The sequence below is a fragment of the Canis lupus genome, chromosome 14 (assembly GCF_048164855.1).
Source record: "Canis lupus baileyi chromosome 14, mCanLup2.hap1, whole genome shotgun sequence".
In the NCBI taxonomy this organism is placed as follows: domain Eukaryota; kingdom Metazoa; phylum Chordata; class Mammalia; order Carnivora; family Canidae; genus Canis; species Canis lupus.
In genome coordinates this window covers 4,033,277-4,048,254 of record NC_132851.1, presented here as the reverse complement: position 1 = coordinate 4,048,254, position 14,978 = coordinate 4,033,277, and the positions used below count along the sequence as shown (strand labels likewise).

Here is a 14,978-nt window from a genome sequence, read left to right as displayed (position 1 = left end):
CAAAGACCAAAATGTTTAATAATAGACTTTGTCAAAGAGAATGTTGGGAAAGGGCATTCATCCACTGTTGATAGACTTAATTTATGAGATCACTTTGAAAGATAAGTGAACAATAGATGTAAATATGGAAAATTAGACCTATCCTTTGACCCAACGATTCAACTTTGAGTAATTTATCGTACAGATAATTCACAATCTGAATAAAATAATAAATAACTCATTGCAAATTTGTTTGTAGGAGTATAATATTGGAAACAACATAAGGCATATCAATAGGGGATCATTTAAGTAATGTAGGCTGTCTCTATAGAGTTGAATATTATACATCTATTGAAAAGAACAGTATATCTTTGTAGGTACTCATATTGCATTTCTCCAGGTTACATTGTTCCTTTTGAATTCTGTATCATACATCTGCAATGGGAAACTCTAACTCAAGTGTATGATGATGACTTTTCTACATTGTGTGAAATCGGGGTTCAAAAGGGCAGCTGCTTGGATTCTCTCCCAGTTGTGATTTGGATACAGCTGCATCAGTTAGAGTTCTCCCCTGGATGGTCAGTGCAAGATGACAGGAGCTATGTACATTGACTTCCCTGTTGAATCACCAGCTTCTAGCCCAGATGGGAGGGGCTTAATAAGTATGTCTCAGATGACCTGACATATTCTAACCTAAAGAATAGAAAAATGGAAGGGCCATAGAGAGAAGCAGACTAATGTGAAAGGAAGACTCAGAGACATTTGAGTCTTCACAAATGCACTCGAAGCATTTAGGAGTGAAAAGAAGGTTCCCTGCAAAAATGTTGCAAGGGAATCAGCCTTCAGAAAGACTGGCACAGAGCCAGCTTGCCCCTCCTGCACCAGCACTGAGTATCTACAGCAGTGTCAAAGCCGGCTGGGAGAGATGCAGCTGGAGAGGCAGGCAGAACAGGTTGCCATGGGCCTCTAACACCACGTAAGGATGTAAGAACGAGAGAAGGAAAGGGAGAGCCCAAACATATTGTTCCGACTATTTTGGCTTCAAGGGACAGAGATGTAAACCAAAGAGGGAGTTTATTGGCTTGAGTAACTGGAAAGTCCAGAGATTTGACAATATCATCAGGATATTATTTCTCTTTTTCCACCTCCACATCTACTCTTCTGTGCTGGCTTCATTCTCTTGCAGACTCTTTCCACATGCTGGCTTCTGGCAACTCCAGTTTTACAATGAACAAAAAAGTGGTCCCAGCAGTTCCTAATAGTTCCAGTAAAAACCTTAGAATTGATTCTTACTGGACAGCTTAGGTCACATGCCCATCCCTGAATTAATCACTATCTGAAACACTAATAGGCCATACAAAGGTCATATGATCACCCCTAAGAATGGTGGTAGTTAACATCACTCTAATCTTATGACCCAAGAGTGAAGGGAGGGGGTGCTCATCCAAAGAAATTGGGATGCTATTTCAAAAAAAAAAAAAGATGCTGAACAGGTAAAAGCAATAATAGCACTCCACTCTAAGCAAAAACAAAAGATCAAATGAAGACTGTTCCCTTCTTTAAAAATAAAAATTGGAAAGGATTTTTTGAAGGAGAAAATGTTAAGATATAGATGAGGGGGGAAGATTACAGGAGCAAACTCTGGAAGAAATGGGAAGGAATGGTGTTCAAATGGAAAGACTGGTGGTGGAGAGTAATTATGAATTCCTAAGGCTAATACAGCCCCCCTTACTCCTCTTATGTGGCCTCCTCTGCCCATTCCACATACACAAAATTAGGATCCCTTAACAGGACCATTTGGATTCGATTTGAACATACTCAGTAACAGATAGTTCATGACTACGGAAAGTAGTTTTATCATCTGTCATACAGGCTTACCTCTCTAAAATGTCTGCTTGTCAGTGAGCTGAAACCTGATTCTCAGCCTTTCCTCTGGATTAACAAACCTTCAAACTTCTCCTCCCATCAGACAATCCTTGACGTGTTGGAGGACACATTCCTGCCTCAGTTTTTTCTCTTTTGGCCAAGCACAACCAGTTCTTTTGATCATATATCAGATGACATGGTTTCTAGATTTTTCTATGGCCTAATTGTCTCTCTCTGGATTCATGCTGCTTTCTATGTGTCTATCTGTAGAAGGTGCTTAGATAGAAGCCTCCAGAAGAAGCCTTACCACTGCTGAGTTCAATGGGACCATTGCTTCCCTTTAGCTGGACACTATATTTTGCTGATGCAATTGAAGATTTCATTGTTTTTTGTTTTTGTTTTTGTTTTTTGTTTTTGCAACGTTATATTACAACTCACTCATGTTGAGCTTGTTACCAACAAAATCCCCAGGTCTTTATTCTCGTGAATGGCTGTGAAGTTAGTTTTTTTGTAATTATGCAAGTGGTACTCTTTTGAGCCAACAAAATAGAACTTTATAATTTTTTTCTGTTACATTTTTTCTTGTTGTTTCCTTTAGGCTCCATCCTCTTACTTGCCCTGCCAAAATGTGACCTTTTATAACCAGGTGGTATAAGTCCTGTAGATCTTGCTGCAAAAGAAGGGAGCCCTCTGGTATTCCATTTACCCAACTGGTTCTTGGCTTTTGCATGGGCCAGTGCTCAGGCCTATTTCTGAATAATCCGGTTTCTGTTCCTTGCTAATGTCTTGGTCATATGTCATACTACTAATAACTAGGCAGCCTTCTAGACTATGGCTGTTGTGTATGTATGTGCACGTGTGTATCAGATGATAAGCTTTGACCTGTGGTTTCAGGTCAGTTACTGCCAAACTTTGCCCCTACTTTAGCCTCATGCCTGCTGTTCCAAATGAGCAGACACTGGTGCCAGTAAGCTGTTCCACCCCTCTCCCATGGCCAATGAAAGATCAGCCAGGACAGCTTCATAGGCATTTGGAATTGGTCAAATTTAGTCTGTGCTTTACAGCAGGGCTGTCAGAGCTCTAACTCTCACCATGTAGATAATGGTCTGATAAGCTTTTGACCCAAGTCCCAGATTCCAGATAACCCCCACCCCACATCCTTACTGGAACTAAAAAGCCTCCATACTTCAAGCCATGCCATCTAGGATCTTGATTCCCTTATGACTCCCTCATCTGGTTCACAGAAGACCCTTTTCATGGGGCTATTCATCTGCTTCCAGAATCTGGAAGGGGCTCTCTGATCTAAGATTTGCATACCCACTTACTATCTTAAGATGTTCATACCCAGAAGCTTCTACACATAGCCCTGGGCCCCTTGGACTAAATCCTTTGCATATAGACACACTACAAAGTGAGCTGAAATTTACTTTGTTGCTTTGACTTGATTTTAACTACTGATCTCTCCTGATAGGAACTAGCTCCTTTGCTTCAATTCATCTCCACTGCTTTCTCAGCCCCCAAGGCTGCTCTCCTATTAGCTTGAGGCTGCTTCTATACCAGGATGTCCTAGGTACTTGAGGCTCTGGGAAAGTGCCAATTATGATCACTAAAGAAAATGTGCAACTAGGATATGGAGGATGTGGTCAAAAGTGGAGCCTCTTCCCAGACCCAGAAAAGGAAGGTATGTTGTGCCAAGGGTAGATACCAACTGCCCTTGCATCCTGTCTCTTGTAATACGTGCACTCTTAAAGAAGGACTGGGATCTGAGATGCTCTCTATAGTGTAGGACTCATACCTCAAATATTTGAAGGGCCTACCTCTTTGGCAGGATTTATTTCTCAGTTTTCCCACAAATTTCTACAATAGCACACTGTCAGATTGTGTCAATAGCCATAAAAAGATAATATATTAGTGCTTCTTGCTCTACATATTCTGTATCCCTGAAGAAGAAATGCTGGCCTGAACAGCAATGTTGAAATAAAATCATCAATGATGTTCTCATCACCTTTCCAAACTTGTTTTGTGGGATGCCCTTTTTTAAAAATAGTATTTTAGGGGTGCCTGGGTGCTGGCTCAGTTGGTTAAGTGTCTGCCTTCAACTCAGGTCAGGATGTCAGGACCCCACATTGGGCTCCCTGCTGCATGGGGAGCCACCTTCTCCATCTCTCCCTCTCCCTGCCATTCCCCCTGTTTGTTCTCTCTCTCTCTCTCTCTCTGTCAAATAAATAAATGAAATATTTTTAAAATCCCACACAAATAAAGTCATATTTTAAAAAGAGAAGCCAGATATTTTCCTAAGGAGAAATCTTTGACACCCTCTCTCTGAAAAAATAAGGCATTGGAATTGAAAGACTGTACACTCAGGATTTTCCAGGTTATGATCACAGTAAAGTAGTGAGTGACATCACCTACAGGAGAGAGGTTTTCATGAATTGATGTAGTAAACAGTGTATGAGAAGTAATTACTAAATCTAACAGGAAATTTTTATATGAATTCCTAAATACTGAAATACTTTTCCTACGAATCCAAAATTAGTGGATAAGAAAGGGAAAATAATTTTTCTTGTATTTGTTAGCCAATCTAAGATTAAAAACTGAAAAACCAAGCCTATGTGGGTGGGGCTTTTTTTGTAGCAAAATAGAAAGTACCTGGAAGGCAATCCAAATAAAATCATTTAAAAAGAAGGGATCCTGACATATCTCCTGAGGAACTATTCATTAGAATGTTTAGACCAGATCCAAGAATGTTACTGGCTCCTATGTTGATTATCTTGGGACAGAACACAGATTTCAAGAAGAAAAAAACATAAGATAGCACTCAAAGAAACTGCCAATTCTGAATTTGAAGATATTAACAAATGTACTCAGCATTCCTTTCATCAGAGAAAATAAAAATATAGCTTTGTATTTAATACAGACTGTCTAAAGGATTTAATATAATATCATTTACTTCAGAATAAAAAGTATTAAAAACCATAAGGAGTAAGGTGTTGTAAGAGGGGAAAAGGGAATGAGTAAATAAGATTGGCTCTTCCTCTGAAATAAGAGGAAAGATAGAAACAAAGAAGCAGCAGACAGGGATGATATAGAGAAAGGGAAGACAAAGAGGTTGATGCCCCCCAAAGGACTGAAATGTTTCCAGCAAAGCAGAATGAATGGGTGGGAAGCTATCTTTGTTTCCCTCACTAAATGGATCTGTCAGGGCAGAGATTGGATCTGTTTTGTCTTCTACCTTACTGCCCATTGTCTAGCACAGCAGGTGGCATATTGTTGATTCTCAATTTGTATTTTTTGAATAAAATGAATGAGAGAGCAAGGACTTTAAGAACTTAGAAGGACAGGAAATTCTGGGAATAGCTATGTTAGAAATCAGTAAGAAATCAACAATGGGGTTGCAAATTTGAGGTTAGCTGGTATGCAGAGTTCAGTAGCAAGAATGGAAAAGCAGACAGATTGGAATTGGTGTGACCAAGAGAGTGGGATGGAAAAAGAATGAGAGGGTTCAATATGCATGCAAGAGTGATGGAAGCCAGGTTGGAAATGGGATCAGAGATGAAGACCTACTGGAAGCAGCAATAGACTGTCAAGGTCACATGATTACAAGCACTTCTGAGGGCTTTAGGCAGTGAGCCCTTGTAAAAAAAACAGTGTAGCATATAATTGTCACAGGCTAAGTAAGCATCCAACTCAAAGTTTTACTCTCACTTCTGTGAGTGTTTAGACATGGACTGTGTCTGATTTGTTTTCCCTCATCACCCAGTAAGGTGTTTTTTTTAAAAAAAATTTTATATAAATTCAATTTAATTAATATATAGTGTATTATTAGTTTCAGAGGTGGAATTTAGAGATTCATCAGTTGCATATAACACCCAGTGCTCATCCATCAAGTGTCCTCCTTAATGCCCATCACCTACTTAGCTAATCTCCTCACCATCACTCCTCCAGTGGCCCTCAGTTTGTTTCCCTATAGCTAAGAGTCTCTTATGGTTTGTTTCCCTCTCTGTCTTACTTTCTTTCCTTCTCTTCTCCTATCCTCATCAGTTTTGTTTCTTTTTTTTTTAAGATTTTATTTATTTATTCATGAGAGACACAGAGAAAGAGAGAGGCAGAGACACAGGCAGAGGGAGGAGAAGCAGGCTCCATGCAGGGAGGCTGACATGGGACTCGATTCTGGGTCTCCAGGATCATGTCCTGGGCTGAAAGCAGCACTAAACCGCTGAGCCACCCAGGCTGCCCATCAGTTTTGTTTCTTAAACTCCACATATGAGTGAAATCATATGATATTTGTCTTTTTCTGATTGACTTATTTCACTTTGCATAATATCCTCTAGTTCCATCCACACGTCATTGCAAATAGCAAGATTTCATTCTTTTGGATGGCTAAGTAATATTCCATTGTATTTATATATATGCCACATTTTCTTTATCTGTTCTTCTGGCAATGAATGTCTGTCACTCCATATGTTAATCACATGAACTAAAAAAGGGAGGAAAGAAGAAAGGAAATTAAAGACATGATTGACATGTGTCATGTCTATTAAAATTATGAGCTATTCTAGTCCTTCCTTGGGTGGCATGGAGAGCAGAGAGAGCTCCCTGAAGGCCTCGGGCACACACAAGGCATTGGGGAGCTGTCTGCCCACTCCAAATCCCACACTTTGACCCTCTATCGAATGCAAATCTTTGCACCTAATATTTTGTCATCACATCCTGCTTCTGGCACTTTGTGTCTCAGCTGATGAAGTCTTCAGGGGGAAATTGTCAACCTTGGACAGGGATTGGAGAAATCTCCCTTGTGAGTTAAGAAGGTCAGCATCCCGCTGCGCTATGACTCCCACAGGGACTCGTACAACACAGACTGGGAGCTGACCACTGCAGGCGCTGTCACCCAGTGCTGCTGAGATGTGTGCACTGGCACCACACTAGGCCCACTCAATCCAGATCATGAAAATGAAAGAGACTGCATCAGCAAGTGCTGCCTACCAGCAGTCAAGCAGTTCTAGGACTCCAAGATCAAGTTCTTGCTGCCTCACCAGGTCCTGCATCACCAGTACAAGCCAACATCACCACCAAAAGGTCCAATACCCTCTATTAGATGCAGAACCTCCCTGTCCCCAGGTCACCCCAAATAAAGCCTTGGGAAAACCAGGGTGCTCAGAAAAAAATTTTTAATTATGAGCTATCCTAACTTTTCTCTCTGTATCATTATATATATATATATATATATATATATATATATATATATATATATATATATAAACACTTGCATATGTGTATATAATACTCACAAATACACCATCATAAACAGCCACAGATATTTTCTGCGATATTGGGGTTGATCACAACAATTGGAAAAATCTGTCAGTTAGTTATGTTCTATCTTCTGTGCTGTAGGATGGAGACAAGATCTGGTAAACACTGGGCTTGGGGACCCCGGAGACAGGCTGGAGATTTGGAGCTGCTGAGGGCAGCAAAGTAGAACCAAATTCCTGGGTATAGGCATCTTGTCCAGAGGGTTACTGAAAGGAAATGGTCTAGAGATGACACATTTTGACCAGAATCAAAGACCATGGAACAGGCAGCCCTGGTGGCTTAGTGGTTTAGCGCTGCCTTCAGCCCAGGGCGTGATCCTGGAGACCCGGGATCGAGTCCCACGTCTGGTTCCCTGCATGGAGCTTGCTTCTCCCTCTGCCTGTGTCTCTGCCCCTCTCTCTCTCAGTCTCTCTCTCTCTCTCTAATAAATAAATAAAATCTTAAAAACAAAGCAAAACAAAACAAAAAAAACAAAACCATGGAACTTGTCAAGCAAACAGAGAGACAAATAAGCAAATAGCATATAGGAAATCAAAATCCAGAATGATTGTGTGTTTGCTTCTTTGGGAGACCTGAAAATCAAACCCACTGCTAAGACCCTCTAGTTTTAAGTTCTCTGTTTTGATAGCAAACATATTTTCTTTTCTAGGATTTTCCATTCAAAATATGAGTATTTTGAATTAGTTTTCTTATCACCTCTTTGAAATGTCATTTTACAAGGTTCTTTCTATTGTATTTGTTTAAAAATTTTTATGGCATTATGCAAATACATATATTCATATATTTAGGTTTCTCAGGTTGGAAATTCTTCACTTGTGAAAAATCAGTGCAAAGGTACATTAGAAGCCTAATTAAAGGAAAACAGTGCTCATGGTTAGATAGGAGTGACATGGGAGTGGGCCTGGAAGGACAAGAGAATGAAAGGAATGTCCTCTCTCCTCCAGACTTCCTGTGCAAGTCTTCTAAATGTAATATTTCAAGGGAATCCATTGTTCATTTTAAAGAAAAAGAAAAACTACACTTGTTTTCCTATTGGGTCTATAAATCAGTAAAATAGTAAGGTGGAAACAAAAGAAATACTTCTTGGCAACTGACCATCTACTTTAGTCATCTGTCCTTGAATTTGATTGTGCTGCAGATTTGTCCTTCTGAAAATAGAATGATGTCTCAAGTATTGTTTCTAAATCCTCAAATACTTACTCCCAAATTGTTTCTCTTCTATTCAACACTGAAATACAAAGATCATTTAAAAGAGTTCCTGTGATGTACAAAACCAGCATTGTACAAAATCTGGATTGGGCACTCTCGTATTCTTGGTAAAAAATCAATTATAATACAACTTTAGCATGTAGGGATCTTTATTTGAACAAAACCATCTCAAAATAACAGTATTGTAGTAATTATTCAGTTTTCCCCTTAAGTCCTTGAGATATATTGTTTAAAGGTTTAAATTTTATCACAGGATATAAAACCCCTAAAAACAATTTGAAATTGGAAAAAGATTACTAGCCCTGAGACTTCAGACATTTTCTCCCTTGCTTAGTTATTCAACTGTTTAAAAATCTTATTCTTTTTGATCACTGATAGGAATGTTGGCGTGGCACAGTCATTTTGGCTTCAAACTGTGGTGTGTTGTCTTATTTAAAAAAAAAAAAAAAAAAAAAAGCCAAAAAAACCACACAACTCCCAAGTATGAATTTCAGCAAGGTAACAAATTCTCCCCTCAGCCCCAAATATCAGTTGATGTATTCAAGGCACTACATGTCATCTCTTGTCCACCTTTTTACATCACACAGACTTCTAATTAGTCATTTTGGATTCTGACCACATTTGCCAGGAAATGACTGTTTAAATATGTCTTCTCACACATTTCTGATGGGATTCCCCTGGCAAAGGTAGATGAGATGTTTAAAATCAGAACCATACTATGAACAGATTTTGGTAATTGCTGATGAGTTTCCTGACTAGCATACATGGAGCTAAAGTGACAATACTATTGAACAGAATGGACAGCAAAAAAAGGGGAGGGAGTAGGATGGCACCTGCAAAAATAGGCTGTCCACTGCCAGCAGGGGTTAATTTGTGCCTACTTGCCTTTCCCACTGTTTTCTCCCTCCTTAAATGTTTTGTATCTTCTAACTTTTCAGTGAGAGGCTCTGCCAAAAATATTAAACACAACTTGACACACTTAAAGCCGCTGGATCCAATATCCACTCATCTTAAAATAACACTATTGATAATAGCTCATTTTACTGAGCTATTACTAAGTGCCAGGTGCTTATTTACTTTGTCTAAATCTCACAGAAACTCTAAGAAGGTGGCACTTTTATGACCCTCATTATGAAGATGAGGAGACAGGCATACAGGGACCTTGATTTATGGACGTTCATCTCTTTCTATTAGTAATTTTAGATCTTTTACTGGAATAGCTCTAAGAATCCAAATACACATGTGTATTTTTTTTTCACCCACTGAATACTAACACCTACAGGTATAATTAAAGGACAGCCACAAGACAAGTTCCAGTATTTCTCAAGTTTTAAACAAGTATCTTCAGCAATTCTGCTTCTAGGTATTTACTCTAGAGAAACTCTCCCATGTGTGCAAAAAGAGATATATATAAGAAAGCTCATTTATATGGCAGTTAAAATGAATAAACTAGATTTCCATGTATCAACATGGGTAGATCTTGACAACAATGCTGAGTAAAAAAGGAGGCTGCAGTAGAATGATACATTGGTACAGTATCATTTATGTAAAAATGTTGTTTAGTAAAAACTATGTTTAGAACACGAAACAACAAAATATGTTATTTGCAAATATGTACTTATATCATAAAAGGCTAAATATATGAACCAGAAGAGTAAAACTTTCAGTATAACAGTTACCTCGGGAGGAGAGAAATGGGACTGGGGAGTGGGAGGTACAAAGGAGGTTTCAACTCTATAATGCTTCATTTCTTTTGCTTTTAAAAATAATACAAATATGAAAAAATTGTTAACATTTGTTCTTTCAGGAGCTACAAGGGTTTGTTCCCTTATTTTCTGAAGGTTTTGTGTTTTAAGAAAGATAGATGGGTATATTCATGGTGATAAGGGGCAGAAACTGTTCATTCAGCATGATCTCCGTAAATTTAGGGTGACATTTTTTTGAAGCAGATTTAACTAGATGCCCAATTTATCCATAAAATAACTCAGTATACTTTCCATAGAATATCTAGTTTTGAGTCTCATAAGTCTCAGTGCAACCCCGCAAATAAACTAGTTGTACAATGTATTTCTCAGTAATTTCATTAAGGTGAATTTCTTCATGTGACTTTATGTTATCTGAAAACCACAGGGAGCTGGCCTTCCCCTCCCTTGACTCCTGCAATATCATTGAGGCCAACAGTAAGAATAATTGTCTGGAGACTGTTACAGGCCACATCTGGCCAAAGATGACTTCTCATGGGTCATCATTATTAACTAGACTGCACATTCTCAAATCTGATTCCCTGACCTGCCCCCTTCCTCTCCCTTTCATCATGTCCAACAGCATAGGATTTCATTACGAAGATAACGACCCCTGCATGCTATCTAATTAGGTTTCTGCAGTGAGTGTTCCTCATTCCATTATTTGGTATAAGGTTCTAGGTCATATTTAAAAATATTACAGCTTGAAAAATAATCTATGTTTGTTTGCTTGCTTTTGTTTGAATCTTTTCACTTTCTAGATAATGAGGTAGTTGAAGAATGCTAAATCCAGCATTACTTAAATGCTATTCATTTTGTTAGTACTATATTTTGAAGTGAGGAAATTATTCATTGTATACATTTTAAAATAATCCCTTTCAGTTACATAACTAGCAGTCAGTACCAGTTTGTTTGTGGGTATGTGTTCATACACATTTTTTTATACCTGCCTTGTTTCAAAAAGGTTAAGAGGCAAGTTACAGATAGATACACATAACATAGCACCAGAGAAATTAACTCTGAAGTTAGTGAAGAAATGGCAACAGTCACTCTTCACTTAAGTAGGTAAAGTGTATCCTGTTCAATCTTATATATAGGCCAGAAGGAGGCCACATATACAGCTCTAAACTTCCTCATAGCCAAGAGAAATACTGTCGGTTCCACAATTAGGTATCCAGAAGACAAAACAATTGAGGTTAATAAACAAGGGAAACAAGGAGAAAACAACTATACCAGGTGCTAAAACCAAAGAAAAACATTTTCCAGATACTGTCAGAGAGAGTAAATACAGCAACAATTTTCATGGTGCTTTCTTATAAAGCCCTTGATGTAAGTCCTAAGTATTACATCAAAATAAATTCATTAAGGAAATCTGAAAGGAAGGAGCTGTGGCATGGGATTGGAGACTGGGAGGGTAGGAAGGGGGTGGGCTGACACAGTCCAAGGGCTAAAGGGTTGAACTGTTGGTATTGATGTGAGGCTCATTACCAGGCTGATGATATACTGTGTCTAACCCAGGACCTTTTGAGAGTGAAAGGGGCGCTATTAATAAAGTCCCACAACACGTATAATCCAGGACTCCCCAAATTAGGACATATGGTCATTCTAAGTCCTTGCTTATCACCCACTGACATCCTGCTTCCAGTGCTACCCACAACTGTGGACCCTGTCAACCAAACCACCCTGTCCAATATGGAATGAGTCTAATCATCTCTAGTTTTAGGGGGCTTTGGGGATTTCTAGCCCAGGTAACCAACTCAGGGTAGGCTAACTCATGAATCAAATAGTGAAGGTAATTAAGAAAGACTAGAATAAGCAATGAGTAATGGTGACCTAAGATCCAGTCTCCATCAAGAGAAGGTTAAAGGAGATATCACTTCTGATAATGGGTGGGAGGGAGAATGAACAAGACTGTAGGTAATTGAATGGGTCTCATGAAGAGGAATGAGATGCCCTTCCTTCCTAAAGAGACTGATGAGAGATCCTGTGGAAGAAAACTGCTTAAAGTTGGGATATTATCATAATGGCTGAAGCACTTAAGCTGTAGGTCTCAAATGTGTGGTATGAATTACCTGGAGAGTTTGTTAAAAACTAGATTCCTGGACCCCAACCTCACAGATGATGATTCTGTAAGTCTGAGATGGAACCCAGGAATCTGTTTTAACAAGTGCTCCAGGTGATGCTGGCAATGATGGTTCCAGCCTACACTTTGAGAAATACCACCCTAAAGGCTGATTAATAGCTCTTTGAAGAGTCTAATCTTCCCACAAGAAAGAATACGTTGGGCTGGCTTTGGGGAGGATATGGTGCCATTTCACCCTGGTGGCAGGTGGTGAGTGAGAGAGCAGGAGAATAGGTGGATCAGAGCAACTCAGCTGTCAGCCACCTGAAGGATTTTTCTATTGAGGGGCCTAGGTTCTCAATTTGGAAGAGAAAAGTCTCCATATTCCTTATATGGTCCTAACAATGAAGAGAACCAGCAGGGACGTGGATGACCCCATTCTAAAAATCCTAGCTGGATTAACTCACACTCTAGCCAGCTTCCCTTTACCTAGTAATAGCAGCTGATGTTTATTGATAGTTTACTATATGCCAAGCCTAAGAGCTGTATCTGCTTTTACTCATTTAGTCCTGAGAACAGCCCAGTGGAGTAGGTACTATTTCCCCCCCTATTTTATGAGGGGTTCTGTGGAGGAGAGCATATCAATGGGACACCGTGCATAGTGTGGTCTATGTCGGTGGCACCCCTTGTGGTAATGCAGGGCAAAACCCTCAAGCCTTGCACACTGGGCCCAACACTGGGTGTCGTGGGAGTTCCGTAATTTTCCTAAGGTCCCACAGCTAGAACCCAAGCTCTGAAACCTCATACATAAGATAAAGGAGAGACGTGTATAAGAAGAAATGTCTATGACCCTGCCAGGTAGGGAACTGAAGCAACTTGAGATCAATACACTTATCCACAGGTAGAAATACAGGTAAAAGTGAGAAGTCAGGAAGTAGCATATTCCAGTGAATCAATTGTGGCAACTGAGAATCTCCCAAGTCTTCCTGGATGAGGTCCCAAGATTGCCTCACCAAGCCATAGTAAATGATGGTGAAGAATATAGCCCCCAAGCTCCCATTTTTGCTTTCATTTTTTTTCCAGTGAAACAACATTTAGGTCAAGTTTCTTGCCTCCAATGTCCTATTTTATAACATGTTGTTTCTATGACACCTTTGGCCTTTGTATTAGAATGATTTTTTATGTGTCTGTTTCCCTGTTAAATTTACAAGCTTCTTGCTAAGACAATGCTTTACCACATTTGTGTCTCTTAACGCCCAGAGAAGACCGCCAATCCCCCTTGCTCTCTCCCTTATGTGTTAGGCATTAAGCTACCTGCCTTCAAAATTTAGGAGGGGAAGACCTACAAATAATAATGAAGTGCTTTACATAAAAAAATTTGGAGGTAAGCACAGAGAAGATAAATTTGACATAGCCTGCAAGGGTCAGCATGTACAAAGAAAAGTAAATTCTCATGCTGTCTACTCTGCCTAGAATGCCCTCTTCCTTTCTCTGCCTGGATCAATCTAGCAACCTTCACTGATTCTTGCAAGGGGAGGGGGGTAGAAAAAGGAGAGAAAGGGAGAAAGGAGAAAGGAGAAAGGATTTTCGGTATTGTAGTTTAATGTGGCTGAAAGTTTCACTTTGTGACACCAATGGAGGGGGCTATGTTTGGGGTGTAAAAAAGCTATGAGCTGTATGGCCAGACTACTTTGCCTGATGGTCCAAATCCCAGCTCTGCCATTTACCAGCTATGTAACTTTGGGCAAATTACCCTCTCAAGCCTCAGATCCTAATTTGTTAATGGGGTAAAAACAGTACCTATCTTTTGGGACTCTTATAATAATTAAACGGCTTAATATCTATAAAGCATTTAGAGCAGTGCCTGTCAGGTAACATGTATTCAGTAAAGAGTAGCTGTTCTTGTAACCCCATTGTTCTCTTTCTCTCATTCCCTGTTTTTACTCCATTCCAAGCAAGTCTTACCAATTCTTCCTCTAAAGCAAATACCAAAACCATCCTCCTCTGTCTTCACCATAATGCAAAGAACTGATTCCTTTCCTAACTGATCTCCCTGCTTCCACTCTTACTCTGCCACAATCTGATCCCCAGAGCAACCAGAGTGATCCTTTCCAGAAGTTGTGTCACTCCACTTAAAATACTATTGTGTCTAACCGTATATTATACCAACCATTTAGAATTCTCCTTTTCATGACCTCAAAATGTCTTAAATAATCTGGCTTCCTTCCATCTCTCTACTCTCATGTGGTACTCTTACTATGCTTCAGCCTCTAGCTATCTTGAACGTGGCACGTTTGTCTTGTGAGGACCTTTGCATCTGCTGTTCCCTCTGCCTTGCCCACCTCTTGTTCGCCTCCTTCTTGTCCTGTAGAAACCAGCTCAAATGTCAGAGGAGTAGACTTTAGTTTGAGATACCAAACTAAAGTCACAGCCTCCTGGTTTCTGTATGTTACACAGGTAAATTTATTTCCTTTATTTCTTCATTGTTTTTTCTGCTTCCCCCAACTGTGCCACTTCACCCCTTTACTTGCTGTAAGCTCTATGAGATCAGATATAAGGGCTGTCTTTTTCATTGTTGTATTCGCAGTTTTTGGGAAACCCTCCCCCCCTACACACGCATACTAGCCCTCAATAAATTTTTATTGAATTAATTCTGAATGAATTAGAAGAGAATAGGGAAAGATGGGAGAATGCTGCCAAAAATCAAGGCACCTGGGGCCAATTATTATGCTTTTGCCGTAACCTGTGAGAAATGACGAGGCCCCAGTAGTGGTTTTCAACCATGGCTATGCATTGGAATCACCTGG

At 39.6% G+C, this 14,978-nt stretch overlaps 1 pseudogene; it reads left to right on the top strand.

The window, feature by feature from the left end:
- The first annotated feature begins 6,420 nt into the window (after positions 1-6,420).
- LOC140604340 (large ribosomal subunit protein eL20 pseudogene) lies at positions 6,421-6,940 on the top strand (annotated as a pseudogene).
- Positions 6,941-14,978: the final 8,038 nt, after the last annotated feature.